Source organism: Pristiophorus japonicus, chromosome 18 (assembly GCF_044704955.1).
Source record: "Pristiophorus japonicus isolate sPriJap1 chromosome 18, sPriJap1.hap1, whole genome shotgun sequence".
NCBI classification, from domain to species: Eukaryota; Metazoa; Chordata; class Chondrichthyes; family Pristiophoridae; genus Pristiophorus; species Pristiophorus japonicus.
The window spans coordinates 84,070,806-84,092,410 of NC_091994.1; positions in this window are offsets into that span (position 1 = coordinate 84,070,806).

The following is a 21,605-nucleotide window of genomic DNA, read 5'->3' on the forward strand; positions in this document are numbered from 1 at the left end:
GAGGGTGGTGAATCTTTGGAATTCTCTACCCCAGAGGGCAGCAGATGCTCAGTCGTTGCGTATATTCAAGACAGAGATCGATAGATTTCTGGATATTAAGGGAATCAAGGAATATGGAGATTGTGCAGGAAAGTGGAGTTGAGGTAGAAGATCAGCTGTGATCTCATTGAATGGTGGAGCAGGCTTGAGGGGCCGAATGGCCTACTCCTGCTCCTATTTCTCATGTTCTTGTGTTCTCCCAGTGGAATTGTATCCCAGTGAGCAGTCAACAATATCAGACGAGGAAGGGGTATAAAGAAAAATACCAGGAGGTTGTGATGACATTTTCTGCTCAAGTGAAATGGGATAGAGCCTTTTTGCCTACAATTTATTCAGGTGTTAAAGGAGCAGTGACTTCACAAATAAATGTGGGGCAATTCAATTTCTCATTCGGCGAGGTCACAATGCTGCCACGCACAACTGACGCAATGGTGTGTCTCAACATAAGTTATGTTATTGTGTATTAATAACAAAAAATGAAAGATGAGGGGATCAATTTTAACTGTTCTCAGCCTCAGTTCCCTTCCCATTGAAGTCGTAAGTTAGTGCAAGAACAATGTCTCCTAAAACTCCATCCAGCTAAACCTGAGAGCAGTTGAGGACCACTTTAAATATCAATGGGAATGGCCGCCTCCCAACTTGCTCTGCCCATGGTCCATGGGAGCAGGAAGTAAGGCGGGCAGGGACAATGACCCTCTAAATGACCCCATTTGCATTTATTGATCAGGCTCCTGGCTGTTTCAGGTGGGGGTTCTGGCCGTCTGGATTCAAGTCCGCACAATAATCGGACAGACGTCAAAGCACCAGTAAGTTGGCGAGACAAGCACCCGCTTATTTTTGTTTCCATTACCACCCTGTTTTTGATTGCAAATGGAGCAGCGGCAAGACAAAAATCACCATTGTCGTTTATTTCTCAACTTCTAGTTTAAGGAAGATCCATTCAAGGGGACGTTAGACAAGCACATGAGAGAGAGAAAGGAATAGAAGGATATGCAGATGTTGGCAGGGTTCGATGAAGAGGGGATTGAGGAGGTTCAGGCAGAACATAACTGCCACACAGACCGGTTGGGCTGAATGGCCTGTTTCTGTGCTGTCGCCTCTGTGGGCTCAAGTTTCGGACTCCCGCTGGAACAGCGCACATCGGAGAGGCCCGCCCAATTTGAAGAACAAAAATTGCGCCGAATACTTGCCTCGCGATTCTCTGCTATCTGTAGGCCCGTTTCCAGCTCAGCGCGGCTCAGCAGGAGCTGCTGGGGGCGGAGCTACAGCCCTGCGCCAAAAACAGTGCCGGCAGCTGCGCGCGTGCGCAATAGCTCCTGGCCCTCCCAGCACATCCTGTCTCTGGGCAATGACCCTATCCCAGGCCGAAGGGATGTCACCACTATCCCTGGCCGAGTGGCCTGACACATCTTACCTCATTGGCGGCGGGACCCGCCCGCCCGGCATCTCGCTGGGGGCGGGCCCCGCCCGAAGTCCTCCGTGGCAGCCGGTGTCATTGTCGTCGGCGGTGGGGCCCGCCGGCCCGGCATCTTGCTGGGGGTGGGCCTCGCCCAAAGCCCTCCGTGGCGGCCCGGTATCGGCGGCGGCAGCGGGGCCTGTTCAGCCTCCCTCCCTCCCTCCCGTTCAGCCCGCTCCCTCCTCTCCCCCCCCTCCCCCCGTCTCTCCCCCTCTCCCCCCGCCTCTCCCCCTCCCATCCCCTCCGCTCTCCGCTCACCCCTCTCTCCCCCCTCCACCCCCCCTCTCTTCCCCCCTCCCCCCACCTCTCTTCCCCCCCTCCCCCCTCTCTCCCCCCGCCTCTCCCCCTCCCATCCCCTCCGCTCCACCCTCTCTCCCCCCTCCGCCCCCCCTCTCTCCCCCCTCTCTCTCTCTCCCCCCTCCTCTCTCTCCACCCCTCTCCCCCCTCTTTCCCCCCACCCCTCACTGTTAGAAACATAAAGAGACACTGGCAGAGACAGAGAGAGAGACACTGGGAGGGGGGGGAGGAAGGGGCCATCCCAGCATGCTGTTGGAGGGCTCCCGGTGCTGCACTAGGCGAGTAGAAAGTTAATTTTTTATTTATTGATTTTTTTAATTACTTTTTTAAATGTTTTATTTTTTAATTTTTTTTGATTGATTTATTGGTTGATTTATTGAATTATTTATCATTTATTATTGATGGCTCTTTATTTGTAAAAGTGAAGTGTTTAATGCTTGTAAAACTCCCTCCCCCCGCCCCCACCCCGCCGAGCTCTCATTCCCTACGCCTGATTTATAAGTGTAGGCAAGGTTTTTCTGAGCGTACAAAAATCTACACTTACTCCATTCTAAGTTAGTTTGGAGTAAGTTTTCACTGCCCAAACTTGCAAAAAGGGCGTAAGTGGCTGGACACGTCCCCTTTTGAAAAAAAAATATCTGTTCTACAATGAAACTATTCTAACTCACTAGAACCGGAGCAAACTAAATGCCGAGAATTGCAATTTCTAAGATGCTCCATTCTAAACTAGTTGCTCCAAAAAAAATAGGAGCCACTCGGGCTGAAACTTGAGCCCTATGTAACGCCACGCAGCCCCAGTGAATGCCTGGTAAATGGCTGTACCAGGATGGAGCGCCAACAGGCTGTATCATACTCACTCCAAGCTCACCATGCCCGTCACTGCAAGCTGCCAACCTCGGCAGTGCCAAGCACTTTCCCACAGGGACCGTCAACCGTGTGCTGTACCTGGGAACCTCCTCAGAGTTGGTTTCAGAGCCATGTTGACCAAAGATCAACGAGCACAGCCTCATCCTCAAGAAGAATGGGATTTTTGGCTTTGCTGATTTTGGGGCAGTAATGGCGGTGGGGCGGTACAGTTTGCACCCGTGAACAGTTTGCGCCTCAGTAAGTAACATTGGACAGCTGGGCCCTGAGTCAGGGGGCGCAGCGCTAAGGGAGACGTTGTACACCTCTCTTGGGCGCTAGCAAGGGAAACTCCCGAGCTAAAGAGCCGGGCTGGGAGCGCTCCGAGAGACACCTGGGGAGAAAAAAAAACTAAAAAAACCCCCACAAGAACATTCCCAAAACATTGCCCTCGCCATCACAATCGTAAATAAAATATAAAGAAAAAACAATCACACTTACCTTAGGAGTCCATTACTTACCCCTCCGCTGTCGGTATCGTTGGACCACCTGATTTCCCAAGCTTTCACTGCGGGACGCGCTGCGGGGCGGACGGGTCGGGCAGGAGTCAAAACTCACGCCAGTGTCGCAACCAGGCAGCTCTTCTGGGCGGTGCTGCTCCGCGCTGCCGCTAAACCGGACCCGAGAATCGCTGCGGGATGCTGGAGGCTGACCGCCCGCCAAGAACGCCTCACCGCCGCCATTGCCGCCACTCAGGGGTGAATAACGGAGCGGAGAGGAGCCGAAAATCTGCCCCCCAGAATTAATATCTGACCACTCTTTCCTTTAACCACTGTCTGCCCAAAGTGGAGGAAGAGCATCCGGGAGGGCGCTGAGCACCTTGAGTCTCATCGCCGAGAGCATGCAGAAATCTAGCGTAAGCAGCGGAAGGAGCGTGCGGCAAACCAGTCCCACCCACTCTTTCCTTCAACCACTGTCTGTCCCACCTGTGACAGAGACTGTAGGTCTCGCATTGGACTCCACAGTCACTTGAGAACTCACTGTTAGAGTGGAAGCAAGTCATCCGAGGGACTGCCTATGATGATGATGATGATGAATACTACAGGAGGAAGGCGGATTTTGTTATTGATAATCGAGTCATTGCAAAATGACTTTACTTAGTGAAATGAGCAATGCATTAATACCATGTTACTCCAGCTGGACAGCTAGATGTGCTGTAGGTTTGATCCACACAATCTATAGATCGGCACGATGTACTGTGGCAGAACCTCGCACTTGGCTTGTGGCCAAACTGAAATGAAAAAGACAGATAACTAATCTCAATGCTCAAGTCACTTGGAGATGAAGAGGATAGATAACCACTTCGGTTGTGGCTGGAACGGGAAGTCAGACAAAAACATCGCTCACTATTTCGATCCTTTCGGGAGCTCCCTAATGGTACAAGTGGTAAACACATGGATTAGTGTGGAACTGAACCAGGCAAATCAGCAAAGTGCCAAGGTTTCAGCTCCAGCCTGTACTGTGTTAGCTGACCTCAGCCTGGACAGTGATTGAGCGACTACAACCGACCTCAATGATCCAGAGCTAAGGAGGGCAGGCAGGAGACTCACTCTGAGTTCTAACTCCCGATCGCTTAGATTTCATGTGCTCGCAGTTTTCACTGTGATGCTTTTCATGAACAAATAACCTGCTAACCTGCTTAGGCTCCTATATGCAGAATGGTGAAGGTGTCAGCCGTGGCTCAGTGTGCGTCTGAGTCAGAAGGTTGTGAGTTTAAGTCTCATTCCAGGTACTTAAAGCACAGAATCTAGGTTGCGTTTAGCTCCAACACCAGATCTCTGATTGGTCACTTTGAAGGCAACACCTGATTTCTGATTGGTCCCCTTGGAGGACAAGACACACCCAGCAGTTTAGCTGGAATGTGTAATTAGATCCTGCCTGCCTAAGCAATCAAATCGTTTGTAAAGTGTAATTCAAGCCATTTTGACTGCCTTGCTCCAGACAGAACTGAGCTCTTATAGAACACTCAGGGCTTACCCTCATGGGTTAAGATCTTTACCCACCCCAAAATAAATTCCTGCCCCTCCCCACAAGTTCCTAACCTTCACCCCGCCCTCCCCCCCCCCCCCCCAAGTTCCTGACCTCCTCCCAAATGTAGGTCCCTTGCAGTCAGAATCAGGTAAATTTATAATGGGGAACAAAGAAATGGCAGACCAATTGAACAAGTACTTTTGTTCTGTCTTCACTAACGAAGACACAAATAACCTTCTGGAAATACAAGGGGACCGAGAGTCTAGCGAGAAGGAGGAACTGAAGGAAATCCTTATTAGTCAGGAAATTGTGTTGGGGAAATTGATGGGATTGAAGGCCGATAAATCCCCAGGGCCTGATAGTCTGCATCCCACAGTCCTTAAGGAAGTGGCCCTAGAAATAGTGGATGCATTGGTGGTAATTTTCCAACCTTCTATAGACTCTGGATCAGTTCCTATGGATTGGAGGGTAGCTAATGTAACCCCACTTTTTAAAAAAGGAGGGAGAGAGAAAACAGCGAATTATAGATCGGTTAGCCTGACATCGGTAGTGGGGAAAATGTTGGAATCAATTATTAAAGATGTAATAGCAGCGCATTTGGAAAGCAGACAGGATCGGTCCAAGTCAGCATGGATTTATGAAAAGGAAATCATGCTTGACAAATCTTCTAGAATTTTTTGAGGACGTAACTAGTAGAGTGGACAAGGGAGAACCAGTGGATGTGGCGTATTTGGACTTTCAAAAGGCTTTTGACAAGGTCCCACACAAGAGATTGGTGTGCAAAATTAAAGCACGTGGTATTGGGGGTAATGTATTGATGTGGATAGAGAACTGGATGGCAGACAGGAAGCAAAGAGTAGGAATAAATGCGTCCTTTTCAGAATAGCAGGCAGTGACTAGTGGGGTACTGCAAGATTCAGTGCTGGGACCCCAGCTATTTACAATATACATTAATGATTTAGACGAAGGAATTGAATGTAATATCTCCAAGTTTGCAGATGACACTAAGCTGGGTGGCAGTGTGGGCTGTGAGCAAGATGCTAAGAAGCTGCAGGGTGACTTGGACAGGTTAGTTGAGTGGACAAATGCATGGCAGATGCAATATAATGTAGATAAATGTGAGATTATCCACTTTGATGGCAAAAACAGGAGGGCACAATATTATCTGAATGGTGACAGATTAGGAAAAGGGGAGGTGCAACGGGACCTGGGTGTCATGGTACATCAGTCGTTGAAAGTTGGCATGCTGGTACAGCAGGCGGTGAAGAACGCAAATGGCATGTTGGCCTTCATAGCTAGGGGATTTGAGTAGAGGAGCAGGGAGATCTTACTGCAGTTGTACAGGACCTTGGTGAGGCCACACCTTGAATATTGTGTACAGTTTTGGTCTCCTAATCTGAGGAAGGGCATTCTTGCTTTTGAGGGAATGCAGCAAAGGTTCACCAGACTGATTCCCACGATGGCAGGACTGACATATGAAGAAAGACTGGATCGACTAGGCTTGTATTCAGTGGAATTTAGGAGAATGAGAGAGGATCTTATAGAAACATAGAAAATTCTGATGGGATTGGTCAGGTTAGATGCAGGAAGAATGTTCCTGATGTTGGGGAAGTCCAGAACCAGGGGTCATAGTCTAAGGATAAGGGGTAAGCCATTTAGGACGGAGATGAGGAGAAACTTCGTCACCCAGAGAATTGTGAACCTGTGGAATTTTCTACCACAGAAAGTTGTTGAGGCCAGTTCGTTAGATATATTCAAAAGGGAGTTAGATGTGGCCCTTACGGCTAAAGGGATCAAGGGGTATGGAGAGGAATGGGATACTGAAGTTTCATGATCAGCCATGATCATATTGAATGGTGGTGCAGGCTCGAAGGGCCGAATGGCCTACTTCTGCACCTATTTTCTGTGTTTCTATGTTTCACCCAAGTTCCTGACCTCCCCACCACACTGCCCAAGTTTCTCACCTTCCCTCTTGCCCAAGTTACTCCCCCGCCATTTCCTGACCTTCTTACCTCCTCCCCCACCCCTCCTCTGTGCCCCCCCCCAGGTTCCTGACCTCTCTCACTGCCCAAGCCCCCCCCCCGCCATGTTCCTAACCTTCCCAAGTTCCTCCTCCACGGATGTAATATATATTTCCACCTAGTGGACGACTGCTCCATCTAATGGACTACTGTGGTAATGCAACTAATGTTGCATATAATAAAGAGGACAAGTCACCTGACAGGTTCCTGAGTTAAGAGCCATCTTGTGAAGTGTGTGGGGTCGAAATTCATCATTCACCACCCGCTGCCGCTGACTGCCGCCCACTGCCACTGACATTGCTCTGCAAGATCCGCCCAGTGCCACTTTCGGGGTGGCCTGGAGCAGGCGGGAGGGGAGAGCCGCCGGGAACCGCCCGTTGACGTCAGCGGACGGCCGAGTGGCGCAACTGACCTCCCGCCCACCGAGCTCCCAGATCCCTGTCAGCGGGAGTCGGCGGGACTTGGCGGCAGAACGGGGATGGACCACTGCATGAAGGCTGGTCTGTCCCCAGCGGTAAGTAGGAAGAACCTGAAAAAAAGATAAGTGAACATTTTAAACTTTTTTTTCAACAGCAACTTACTTGCATGGGGGTCTTCGGATAGTTTTTTCAATTTTTTATTTGTGAGTTTTTCCCCAGCTCTTCGACCCTCCGTGGGCCCGACTCCATCCTCGGCGGCACTTGGGTGGCAAGCGCCCCTGCCGCCGAGAATGAGACCTTCTGCCCGCTGCCGCTCAGAATGGCGGCGTACGTCGTCCATTTGCCGCCCGCCGACCTTCGAGGGACCTCGGCCATGAATATCCCGCCCAAAGTACCGTCCGGTACCTCGCCGGCCATCGGCGGCACTTTGGGCGGCGCTTGGGTGGGCGGAGACCTTGATGAATATCGACCCCTGTGTGTTGTGCGGTCGTATGGAAAATACCATATTGGCAATGAAGGATCGGATAAGCGGATTCCCAAGCTGAAATTTTTGTTGGTGGTTGATTCCAGCCAAACAGCAGAGAGACTAGAGAGGTCCTTTGTGTTGCAGAATAGCTAAAAATCCACAGTAAATTACAAGCACACTTGGTTGAACTGCCAGAGTTCAGATGGCCGCGCCTATGGGAATAATAGGACGCTTGGGTGAATTCCATCGTGACCGTGAGACATTTGGAGCATATGTGGAGTGGCTAGAAATGTTTTTCACCACGAATAGTATCATCAAAGTCACCGATGATGTAAACCGTAACCAAGTGGTGTTGGAAAGAACGCGGGCTATTTTCTTGACTGAAGCAGGCCCCGAGGTATATGAAACCCTGAAGAATTTGCTTGTTCCTGTCAAGCCAAAGGATACATCACTTATGGAGATTCTAAGGAAGTTAGAAAAGCACTACAGTCCTGAGTCCCTGGAAATTGCTGAAAGTTATCATTTTGGAACACGAGATCAGTTAATTGACAAAATTATCAATGAGTACATTGTAGCATTGAAAACCTATCTATTCACTGTCATTTCAGAAACTTTCAGGACCGAGCATTGCGTGACCACTTTGTTTGTGGGATGAAAAATTAAGCGATCAGAAGAAAGTTGTTGACAACTCCTAACTTGACTTTTGATTTAGCTTGTCAGACAGCTATGTTGATAGACATGGCAGGCCAATATTCCTGAGAATTTCGTACCATTTCCAGTCGTCAGACAACCGAGGTGAATCGCCTGCAGATTAAAAGTAAAAGGCTGTTGGGCCCCAAGGCCTCAGCAACAGGCCACGGTAACAATACATTGTAGTCATGCTATCGGTGTCTGGGATAACACATTGCTCAAAGTTGTCCATATATGAAGGCAGAGTATTTCTTCTGCATGAAAATTGGGCATCTTGTGAAGGCATGCCGACTGAAGGGTAAACCAACTTTCAAGGCTATAGGTAGAAATCCCCAGAGACTACAAGCATGGAAGAGAAGCAACAGGACGGGCAGGTTTTGGAGATACATGTCATTAAGAGCACAAGGGTATCTAACAGGGATTCGAAAAGTATCATCATTCAAGTAGATGTTACAGGAACCAAGATACCGATGAAAATCGACACTGGTGCATCCGTGAGCGTAGTACCGGAATCGCTATATCTCGACAAATTGCGTGATTTCCCATTGGAGAAATCCAAGGTAGAGCTGTGAGGCTACTTAGGAGAGAACGTTCCTGTAGTAGGTCATATCACCATACTGGTGAAGTACAAGGTTCAATTTCAGAGCTTGCCTCTCTTAGTAGTGGCAGGAGCCTGCCTTACTAGGAAGAAATTGGTTGGGATCACTGAAGCTAGATTGGAGTGAGATTTTTCATGTTGAAACGAGATTTGCATCGAAGGATGATGTCATCAAGAAGTATCTTAAGGTGTTCTGCAAAACGGGCAGTCCAATCCAAGGCTTCAAGGCAAGTGTCAGGGTACAGAAGAACGCTAGACCAGTTTACTGCAAGCCACGTCCCTTGCCATATGCAATCAAGGAGAAAGTTGAGCAAGAACTCAAAAGACTAGAGACTGAGAACATTATCTCTAAGATAGATCTATGTAATTGGATGCAGAGAGGATATTTCCACTCAGAGGAAAGTAAAACTAGGGGGCATAGTCTCAGAATAAGGGGCCGCCCATTTAAAACTGAGATGAGGAGGAATTTCTTCTCTCAGAGGGTTGTAAATCTGTGGAATTCTCTGCCCCAGAGAGCTGTGGAGGCTGGGTCATTGGATATATTTAAGGCGGAGATAGACATATTTTTGAGTGATTATGGGAATAAAAGGTTATGGAGGGCGTGCAGGGAAGTAGAGCTGAGATGAGGAGGAATGATATTAATTGGCGGAGCAGGCTCGAGGGGTCAAATGACCTACTTCTGCTCCTATTTCTTATGTTCTTATGTTATGTTGTACCTAAGTCCGATGGAAAGGTAATGTTGCGTGGGGATTATAAAGTAACCGTAAACCAAGTTCTAGAGGGTAATCTCTCAATACATTGCCAAATGTAGAAGATTTGGTCACAACACAGACAGGTGGTCAGATCTTCTCAAAGTTAGATCTTACAAATGCCTACTTACAACTGGAGCTAGATGAGGAGTCCAGGTCATGCTTGACTAGAAATACTCATCTAGGCCTATATCAATTTAATAGGCTGCCATATTTCAAGTGGTGATGAACCAGCTTTTGCAAGATATTGAAGGGATAGTATGTTATTTAGATGACATACTCATTTCAGCAACAAACAAGCAAATCCATAATAACATATTGAATGAAGTGCTCAAACGGCTAGAGAAGCACAGAGTATGAGTGACTGCTTGCAAGTGTGAGTTATTTCAAAACTCAATAGAGTACTTAGGGCACAGAGTAGACAAAGATGTTTTACAGCAAATCCAAAGAAATGACAGTTGTTGTTGGACCACGAGTGGCTAATTTTCTAATTAAGTATCGTAATACTTCTCATACAACTACTGGTAGAACACCAGCAGAGTTGTTTCTCAAACAGCCACGAACCAGGTTCTCGGTGTTAAAACCAAACTTGGCACAGTCAGTGTAAGAGAAACAATTAAGACAAAAAAAGAATCATGATAGAGGTAGAGTAAAAGAGAGAGAAGTGTGAAATTAAATCAGAAGGTGAGAGTGAAGAACTATCACCATAAATAGTTAAAGTGGTTACCAGGAAGAGTGGTGAAGATATGTGGTCCTCGCACATATTTGGTCAAGATGTTTGATCATGGACAGGTTAGGTTTGTTCACGTTGATCATATTTTACCGACAGATGTGGAAGGAGTTGGAAGTTGGAATAATTCTATTATTTCTGACTCATCAGATAGTTTTATTACAATTACAGTACCAGTAACAAATCCTACATCAGATGTACTAGAAACAAGTCCAAGAGAAAGTCAGAATTTAAGTCTGAGTCCGAGTCAGGCAGACAAACAGTCTGAAGTTGAAGAGAGTTCAAATGTAGATCAAGGGCATTCCTTAGCCTAGAATGAGTCTAAGTTCGACATCATGTTTGGGAAGTTCTGTTTGAGAGCGAAGTATCCTCTTCGAAACAGAAAACCAGTGGTTACGTTTGGTTTGTAAATATGGCAAAATAAGTCCATATCTTTTGTTATGTATAACCATGCAAGTTATGTATGATGATTGTTTATTATAATTACTTCTTCATTAAGGAGGGAGAAGTGTAATATAGTTCCACCCAGTGGACTACTACTCCACCTAGTGGACTAATGTGGTAATGCAACTAATGCTGTATATAATAAAGAGGATAGGTCACCTGACAGGTTCCTGAGTTAAGAGCCATCTTGTGAAGTCTGTGTGTTGTGAGGTCATAAGGAAACTACCACAATGGGCTCATGACCTTCTCCCCCCCCCCCAACAAGTTCCTGACCTTTCCCCCCCCCCCCCACCCCTCCATAGATGTGGCATTGAGTGATAAGGGAATAAAGTGTTATCGTTTTAAGAATCTGACATATAAAATGTTGAAAACTCGGTTTTCGGGAGGAATAAATTGCTGGCAAAAATAAATGACATGCGAGAGAGTGAGCTGAAACATTGATTTACTTACTTTGCTTCAGAAATGCAGCCGACGTCTGTAGTGAAGGACATTGCCAGGTTGAGAAGAGTAGGAGAGAAGATGAGGCAAATCAAGTAGTAGGGATTCAGTGACAGCCAGCCTTGGTTATAACCCTGAGGATTGAAGGAGAGAGGTAGGACTGAGAGATGATGATGTGATAGTATATTGTGAGGGCACCCCACACTAAATCCCACTTGATACCCATTCTTTCACCTTCGAGGGGGAACTGGCTCGAGGGACTGAATGGCCCCTGTTCCTACATTCCTCATTGGGTTCCCGAGCTCCACCTTTCCCAATCTCTAATTTGCCCATAACTGCTGCCCACATCCTGTCCCACACTAATTCCTCCTTGCCCATCAGCCCTGTCCTTGCTCCCTGTTCCCCAACACACCAATTTAAGCCCACCCTTCCTTCACCCACCATTGGTGAGAGGGGAGCGACCTGTCAAAAGCCCAGTGGGAGATCGAGAGCCAGCGGCAGTTGGTGAGAGGGGAGCGACCTGTCAAAAGCCCAGCGGGAGATCGAGAGCCAGCGGCAGTTGGTGAGAGGGGAGCGACCTGTCAAAAGCCCAGCGGGAGATCGAGAGCCAGCGGCAGTTGGTGAGAGGGGAGCGACCTGTCAAAAGCCCAGCGGGAGATCGAGAGCCAGCGGCAGTTGGTGAGAGGGGAGCGACCTGTCAAAAGCCCAGCGGGAGATCGAGAGCCAGCGGCAGTTGGTGAGAGGGGAGCGACCTGTCAAAAGCCCAGCGGGAGATCGAGAGCCAGCGGCAGTTGGTGAGAGGGGAGCGACCTGTCAAAAGCCCAGCGGGAGATCGAGAGCCAGCGGCAGTTGGTGAGAGGGGAGCGACCTGTCAAAAGCATACCGGTGCAGCTACAGCGGGAGAGAAAGCAAAATAGAAGTAGAAAGTAATCAAAAAGTGACGTCACAGCCAATGGGGTAAGTGATTGGCTGGTGATTGGTGAGTAGCTTTTCTTTTATTTTTTATATCAGTAAGTGAACTATAACATTGTTATTACCAATTTAAGAGTATCTAAGGTTAAGACATGGCAGGAGAGCTCGGTCATGTGATATGCTCCTCCTGTACCATGTGGGAACTCGGGGACACTTCCGGTGTCCCTGACAACTACGTGTGTGGGAAGTGTATCCGCCTCGAGCTCTTGACGGTCCGCGTTGCGGAATTGGAGCTGAAGGTGGATTCACTCTGGAGCATCCACGATGCTGAGAATGACGTGAGTATCACGTGTAGTGAGTTGGTCTTACCGCAGGAGAAGGGTCCACAGCCAGATAGGGAATGGAAGACCAACAGGAAGAGCAGTGCAAGAAAGATAGTGCAGGAGTCCCCTGTGGTCATCCCCCTGCAAAACAGATACACTGCTTTGAGTACTGTTGGGGAGGATGACTCATCAGGGGAGGGCAGCAGCAGCCAATTTCATGGCACCATAGGTGGCTCTGCTGCAAAGGAGGGCAGGAAAAAGAGTGGGAGAGCGATAGTGATAGGGGATTCGATGGTGAGGGGAATAGATAGGCGTTTCTGCGGACACAACCGAGACTCCAGGATGGTATGTTGCCTCCCTGGTGCAAGGGTCAAGGATGTCTCGGAGCGGGTGCAGGACATTCTGAAATGGGAGGGAGAACAGCCAGTTGTCGTGATGCACATTGGTACCAACGACATAGGTAAAAAAAGGGATGAGGTCCTACGAAAAGAATTTAAGGAGCTAGGAGCTAAATTAAAAAGTAGGACCTCAAAAGTAGTAATCTCGGGATTGCTACCAGTGCCACGTGCTAGTCAGAGTAGGAATCGCAGGATAGCGCAGATGAATACATGGCTTGAGCAGTGGTGCAGCAGGGAGGGATTCAAATTCTTGGGGCATTGGAACCGGTTCTGGGGGAGGTGGGACCAGTACAAACCGGACGGTCTGCACCTGGGCAGGTCCGGAACCAATGTCCTAGGGGGAGTGTTTGCTAATGCTGTTGGGGAGGAGTTAAACTAATATTGCAGGGGGATGGGAACCTATACAGGGAGACAGAGGGAGACAAAAAGGAGGCAAAAGCAAAAGACAGAAAGGAGATGAGGAAAAGTGGAGGGCAGAGAAACCCAAGGCAAAGAACAAAAAGGGCCACTGTACAGCAAAATTCTAAAAGGACAAAGGGTGTTAAAAAAACAAGCCTGAAGGCTTTGTGTCTTAATGCAAGGAGTATCCGCAATAAGGTGGATGAATTAATTGTGCAAATTGATGTTAACAAATATGATGTGATTGGGATTACGGAGACGTGGCTCCAGGATGATCAGGGCTGGGAACTCAACATACAGGGGTATTCAACATTCAGGAAGGATAGAATAAAAGGAAAAGGAGGTGGGGTAGCATTGCTGGTTAAAGAGGAGATTAATGCAATAGTTAGGAAAGACATTAGCTTGGATGATGTGGAATCTATATGGGTAGAGCTGCAGAACACTAAAGGGCAAAAATCGTTAGTGGGAGTTGTGTACAGACCTCCAAACAGTAGTAGTGATGTTGGGGAGGGCATCAAACAGGAAATTAGGAGTGCATGCAATAAAGGTGCAGCAGTTATAATGGGTGACTTTAATATGCACATAGATTGGGCTAGCCAAACTGGAAGCAATACGGTGGAGGAGGATTTCCTGGAATGCATAAGGGATGGTTTTCTAGACCAATATGTCGAGGAACCAACTAGGGGGGAGGCCATCTTAGACTGGGTGTTGTGTAATGAGAGAGGATTAATTAGCAATCTCATTGTGCGAAGCCCCTTGGGGAAGAGTGACCATAATATGGTGGAATTCTGCATTAGGATGGAGAATGAAACAGTTAATTCAGAGACCATGGTCCAGAACTTAAAGAAGGGTAACTTTGAAGGTATGAGGCATGAATTGGCTAAGGTAGATTGGCTAATGATACTTAAGGGGTTGACTGTGGATGGGCAATGGCAGACATTTAGAGAACGCATGGATGAATTACAACAATTGTACATTCCTGTCTGGCGTAAAAATAAAAAAGGGAAGGTGGCTCAACCGTGGCTATCTAGGGAAATCAGGGATAGTATTAAAGCCAAGGAAGTGGCATACAAATTGGCCAGAAATAGCAGCGAACCTGGGGACTGGGAGAAATTTAGAACTCAGCAGAGGAGGACAAAGGGTTTGATTAGGGTAGGGAAAATGGAGTACGAGAAGAAGCTTGCAGGGAACATTAAGGCGGATTGCAAAAGTTTCTATAGGTATGTAAAGAGAAAGAGGTTAGTAAAGACAAACGTAGGTCCCCTGCAGTCAGAATCAGGGGAAGTCATAACGGGGAACAAAGAAATGGCAGACCAATTGAACAAGTACTTTGGTTCAGTATTCACTAAGGAGGACACAAACAACCTTCCGGATATAAAAGTGGTCAGAGGGTCTATTAAGGAGGAGGAACTGAGGGAAATCTTTATTAGTCGGGAAATTGTGTTGGGGAAATTGATGGGATTGAAGGCCGATAAATCCCCAGGGCCTGATGGACTGCATCCCAGAGTACTTAAGGAGGTGGCCTTGGAAATAGCGGATGCATTGACAGTCATTTTCCAACATTCCATTGACTCTGGATCAGTTCCTATCGAGTGGAGGGTAGCCAATGTAACCCCACTTTTTAAAAAAGGAGGGAGAGAGAAAGCAGGGAATTATAGACCGGTCAGCCTGACCTCAGTAGTGGGTAAAATGATGGAATAAATTATTAAGGATGTCATAGCAGCGCATTTGGAAAATGGTGACATGATAGGTCCAAGTCAGCATGGATTTGTAAAAGGGAGATCATGCTTGACAAATCTTCTGGAATTTTTTGAGGATGTTTCCAATAAAGTGGACAAAGGAGTACCAGTTGATGTGGTATATTTGGACTTTCAGAAGGCTTTCGACAAGGTCCCACACAGGAGATTAATGTGCAAAGTTAAAGCACATGGGATTGGGGGTAGTGTGCTGACGTGGATTGAGAACTGGTTGTCAGACAGGAAGCAAAGAGTAGGAGTAAATGGGTACTTTTCGGAATGGCAGGCAGTGACTAGTGGGGTACCGCAGGGTTCTGTGCTGGGGCCCCAGCTGTTTACATTATACATTAATGATTTAGACGAAGGGATTAAATGTAGTATCTCCAAATTTGCGGATGACACTAAGTTGGGTGGCAGTGTGAGCTGCGAGGAGGATGCTATGAGGCTACAGAGTGACTTGGATAGGTTAGGTGAGTGGGCAAATGCGTGGCAGATGAAGTATAATGTGGATAAATGTGAGGTTATCCACTTTGGTGGTAAAAACAGAGAGACAGACTATTATCTGAATGGTGACAGATTAGGAAAAGGGAAGGTGCAACGAGACCTGGGTGTCATGGTACATCAGTCATTGAAGGTTGGCATGCAGGTACAGCAGGCGGTTAAGAAAGCAAATGGCATGTTGGCCTTCATAGCGAGGGGATTTGAGTACAGGGGCAGGGAGGTGTTGCTACAGTTGTACAGGGCCTTGGTGAGGCCACACCTGGAGTATTGTGTACAGTTTTGGTCTCCTAACTTGAGGAAGGACATACTTGCTGTTGAGGGAGTACAGCGAAGATTCACCAGACTGATTCCCGGGATGGTGGGACTGACCTATCAAGAAAGACTGAATCAACTGGGCTTGTATTCACTGGAGTTCAGAAGAGTGAGAGGGGACCTCATAGAAACGTTTAAAATTCTGACGGGTTTGGACAGGTTGGATGCAGGAAGAATGTTCCCAATGTTGGGGAAGTCCAGAACCAGGGGTCACAGTCTAAGGATAAGGGGTAAGCCATTTAGGACCGAGATAAGGAGAAACTTCTTCACCCAGAGAGTGGTGAACCTGTGGAATTCTCTACCACAGGAAGTAGTTGAGGCCAATTCACTAAATATATTCAAAAGGGAGTTAGATGAAGTCCTTACTACTCGGGGGATCAAGGGGTATGGCGTGAAAGCAGGAAGTGGGTACTGAAGTTTCATGTTCAGCCATGAACTCGTTGAATGGCGGTGCAGGCTAGAAGGGCTGAATGGCCTGCTCCTGCACCTATTTTCTATGTTTCTATGTTTCTATGTTTCTATTGGTGGTATAGCTTTCAACCACCACAGCCCTACTCCTTAAGACCTCCTTGTTACTTCTCTCTTCAAAAGCCCGATCCATTCCACTCGTTTCAATCATGCTTTGCTTACCTCTACTTTTATTTCTCAGCGCACATTTCTGCCTGTGATACCCACATTTAAACGGAAGACTTCTCAGCTAATACAGGGGTGTCTTTAAATAAGCCATTATTAGGTTGAAGGTGTGTATTTAAATAGCTCGTTGACACACAGTAGATACCTTTAAATAGCCCATTAACAGGCTCTTTAAGTGGCTCATTAACAGATAGTCAGTGGGTATTACTATGCAGACGTGCTATGAAATATAATCCTTCCGTCTATAGTCATGATCTTTTTTAACAAGTAATATTTTTTGTGAATCTGAGGAAGGACGTTCTTGCTATTGAGGGAGTGCAGCGAAGGTTCACCAGACTGATTCCCGGGGTGGCAGGACTGACATATGAGGAGAGACTGGATCGACTGAGCCTATATTCACTGGAGTTTAGAAGAATGAGAGGGGATCTCATAGAAACATACAAGATTCTGATGGGACGGGACAGGTTAGATGCGGGTAGATTGTTCCCGATGTTGGGGAAGTCCAGAACCAGAGGTCACAGTCTAAGGATAAGGGGTAGGCCATTTAGGACCGAGATGAGGAGAAACTTCTTCACTCAGAGCGTTGTTAACCTGTGGAATTCTCTACCGCAGAGAGTTGTTGATGCCAGTTCATTGGATATATTCAAGAGGGAGTTAGATATGGCCCTTACGGCTAAAGGGATCAAAGGGTATGGAGAGAAAGCAGGAAAGGGGTACTGAGGTGAATGATCAGCCATGATCTTATTGAATGGTGGTGCAGGCTCGAAGGGCCGAATGGCCTACTCCTGCACCTATTTTCTATGTTTCTATGTTTCTATGAAACTCCATTGGTTATTGGAGTAGTGTGAATGTATTAGGAGTTTCATTATAGTAGCAATGGGCTTACACATTATTACTGACAATCGGGTTCAGGTTCAGTTAGGGTACTATCCAGCTCTACATTCTCATCACATTCTAACTGGTGATTTTGGGCAGCTTATTGAAGAGCCAATAGGAAAAAGGGAGACTTGGACAGTTGATAGTACTCTCAGTGCTGAGTCAGACCGATGTGGGTCCAACACCCCCACTCCAGCATTTGACCGAATCATTTAGTCTGACACTTCAGGATAAAGTAAGAAAGACATGGGGCTCAATTTTCCCCAGTGATTTGCGGTGTTTTGTTTGGTGCCCGCCACTTTTTTTGGCGTAAGTTAAAGAAATTAAGTTTCTCCAAGGAATGTGCGCCAGCGTAACTCAGTTAGTTATGATTTTTTTAGGTTAGGTTTTTTTTTGCGTCATAGCCTGATCGTAACCTGATGTCTGCACCAGTTTTTGTCAATTATGTAAGTTTACCCCCCAAAATTTATTCCTAGGTCGGCGTATGTGACCACTCCCGAAAAACCTTCTGTTGAGTTAAGTAAAACCAGTAAGCAGAAAGACGCCATTGTTTATCAGCGAAGTTTTGGAGGGAGTCAAGAACACTTAAATCTGCATAATAAAGATTTTTTTTTACCATATAACGCAGTAAATGGAAGTTTGATGGAATTCTGTAAGTTTTCATTTTTTTTTAATTGACGCGCCACCACCCAACGTCTGCAAACAGAGTTCAAGGGTCGGAGCGTCGGTCAGCAGAATCGGTCCCCCGCCCGGACACAGGAGCTCGGGGCTCGGCTGCAAAAGAAGCCCGGGGCGGGGGTGGGGGGGAGTGCAGTGGAACGCATACGGAAGGCATCAGAAGACTGCACTACCCATCAAATCAAGCCTGGGGGGTTGGGGGGTGGTAGTGGTGTGGAGGTTCCCGATCACTGCACCTGCTCAGACCTGGGTGTAGTCCATACAGACCTTGTGGGAGAGAGAACAAAGAACCTTGTCCTGCCTGCCTGCCATTTTGAGCTTCTTGCAAACGTAAAATTTAAGCATGGGGGCAATACTGACAATACCATACTTTGTGCAAACCTTTTAGAAACATAGAAACATAGAAAATAGGTGCAGGAGCAGGCCATTCGGCCCTTCGAGCCTGCACCACCATTCATGACCATGGCTGATCATGCAACTTCAGTACCCCACTCCTGCCATCTCCCCATACCCCCTGATCCCTTTAGCCATAAGGGCCACATCTAACTCCCTTTTGAATATATCCAACAAACTGGACTCAACAACTTTCTGTGGTAGAGAATTCCACAGGTTCACAATTCTCTGGGTGAAAAAGTTTCTCCTCATCTTGGTCTTTGATGGCTTACACCTTATCCTTAGACTGTGACCCCTGGTTCTGGACATCCCTAACATCAGGAACATTCTTCCTGCATCTAACCTGTCCAATCTCGTCAGAATTTTATATGCTTCTATGAGATCCCCTCTCATACTTCTAAATTCCAGTGAATATAAGCCTAGTCGATCCAGTCTTCATATGTCAGTCCTGCCATCCCGGCAATCTGTCTGATGAAACTTCGCTGCACGCCCTCAATAGCAAGAATGTCCTTCCTCAGATTAGGAGACCAAAACTGCACACAATACTCAAGTTGTGGTCTCACCAAGGCCCTGTACAACTGCATGATGGTTCTGCGGAGGAGACAATTGATTCAACGTCATCGCATGAGGAACCTCAGAGTGATGGGCAGGAGGCCTTACCCACGTCGGGTAGATCGAGACAGGCATTCGTACCTGCACCTGAGTGATACAGACTGTGTCACAAGGCTGCGTTTCCGCAAAGAAGTTGTAACTGAGATCTGTGAATTAGTAAAAGCAGACCTGCAACCTAGAAGAGTCAGGAGGACTGCGTTGTCAGTTGAAGTGAAGGTTACAGCTGCACTTTCATTCTATGCATCTGGATCGTTCCAAGCTGCAACTGGGGATGTGTGCACCTTTTCTCAACATGCAACACATGTCTGCATTCGGCAGGTGACAGCTGCAGTATAAGCACGGAGGAATGACTAGATAAAGTTCCCCATGACCGCCCAGGCAATGCGTGACAGGGCTGTGGCCTTCTCCAGGATTGCTGGCTTCCCAAAGACACAGGGCCGCATTGATTGTACCCACATTCCACATTGCCTTGCGAGCACCTTTGGAGGATTCCGTGATGTACAGGAACAGAAAAGGCTTCCACTCCATTAATGTGCAGCTCGTGTATGATGACATGCATCGCATCATGTCAGTTGATGCAAGATACCCTGGGAGTACCTATGATGTTTTCATCCTATGCGAGAGCGCTATATCTGCCATGTTTCAGCAGCAGCCAGAAGGGCAGAGCTGGCTACTGGGAGACAAAGGGTACAGCCTCGCTAACTGGCTCATGATGCCCCTACACATTACCCGGACGGAAGCTGACCAGGAATACAACATGTTGCACATTGCGACATGCAGCATAATAGAGAGGACCATTGGCATCTTGAAACAGCATTTCTGATGCCTGGAGCATTCCGGAAGCTACTTGCAATACTCCCCTGAGATTGTCGGTCAGTTCACTGTTGTGTACTGCATGTTGCATAACTTAGCCATACTGAGGCAGCAGCAGCTGGTAGGAAAAGACCCACCGGAGGGGAGAGTGGCTGATGATAATGATGAGGAAGATGCAGATGATGAGCAGGAGGATGAGGACGAGGAAGCCATGCAGCTACCTGAACCCGGAGCACGACGGGCCACCGTACCCTTTTAATGATTGCTCAAGCCTTGCGCCAACAGCTCATCCATGAACGCTTTGCTGCCTGAAGGCTCAGCAGCAACTATTCCACATGGACCATGTTTACTGTTTGGACCTGTTCCATAATGTTGTGTTGTGTTAATGGCACAAATGATGGAAATGATTCTTGTTTACTTCAAGATTGTGTTAATAATCGAACAAATAATGTAAATGATCCAGTTATAATTTAAAATATATTTTATTCAAAAGTTTAACAAACACATGTTTGTACTTAACTTAACTTTAATAAACATATTCTTGTATCAAACTTTAAAGTTTTCACTTAAGATCACTTACAAACTTTAAGATCACTTACAAACTCTAAGATCACTTGCAAACTTTAAAATCACTTGCTAACTTTACTAACTTGTAAATTTACATAACTTACAAAAAACTTTTAATTTGAGAACAGTTACAACAGTAACAACAATAATAATAACAACAACAACAACAGCAGCAAAGAAAGGCTGCACCATCTCTCCCCCCACCTTATTGAAAGACCGCCTGCTGCGCTTGGTCTTGGTGACTCCACCCCTGCCCGCAGGCGGTGGCGCAGCGATTCTTGGGTAGCTACCAGGCTGATTCTTTTGAACATCTCGGGTAATGCGCACTTCTTGATCGGGGGGTGGGGGGGAGGAGGCAGCCGGTAATGTGAAGGTCCTGGCATTCCAGCATGGGACTCTTCAGAGGCTGGTTTGGGGATTGGAGTGGAAGTGGCAGTTGATTCTGTCAATGGGCGCGGGGTCTGGGCGTGTTTCCTTATTGCAGCAGCTAACTTCAACATTTCCTCCCTTATGTGCCCTGACAGTGTGTCAACTATCTCCAACATTCCCTCCCTCATGTTCGCTGACAGTGTCACACCACCTGTGATATGCCCTCCCTCATGTTGAGCAAAAGTGTGTAAACTACCTGCAACATTCCCTCCCTTATGTTCACTGACAGCGCATCAACTACCTGTGACATTCCCTCCCTCATATGCACCGACATTGCTTCCGCTGTCTGAGCCATTCCCTCCCACATGTTCCCGGACAGCATTCCCATTTCTCGTGAGAGTGTTGTTACTTCTCCCAACAGTCCCGATACCTCATCACCCACCCCACTGATATTGTCCAGGAGTGATCGTGTAAGGTAACTGCTCTCCGCACTCATTGCCATCATGTCAACCACATCTGTTAGCTCCTGCACCTCAGGAGAGTACTGTCGAGCTCTCCTTCCCCATCTCACCCTTGGTGTGGCTCATAGCATCCCAATGGAATCTCCAGCCTCGGACGGTGGGAAACCATGGACTGTCCCACTAACACTCATACCACTACTCAGGGAAGGGGCTAGCACCTCAATGTGTGGCACCTGCACCTCCTCCAAAGTGAGTACAACAGTGGGGACTTTATCCATCCCCTCACCCTCCCCTCATCCCCATGTTCTTGGTCTGGAGGGTGGGATTGGAAGATGTTCTCTTTTCCTCTTCAGGCTCGTCCTCGTCTGAATCTTCTTCTACATCATCAGGGTTGGCCTCAA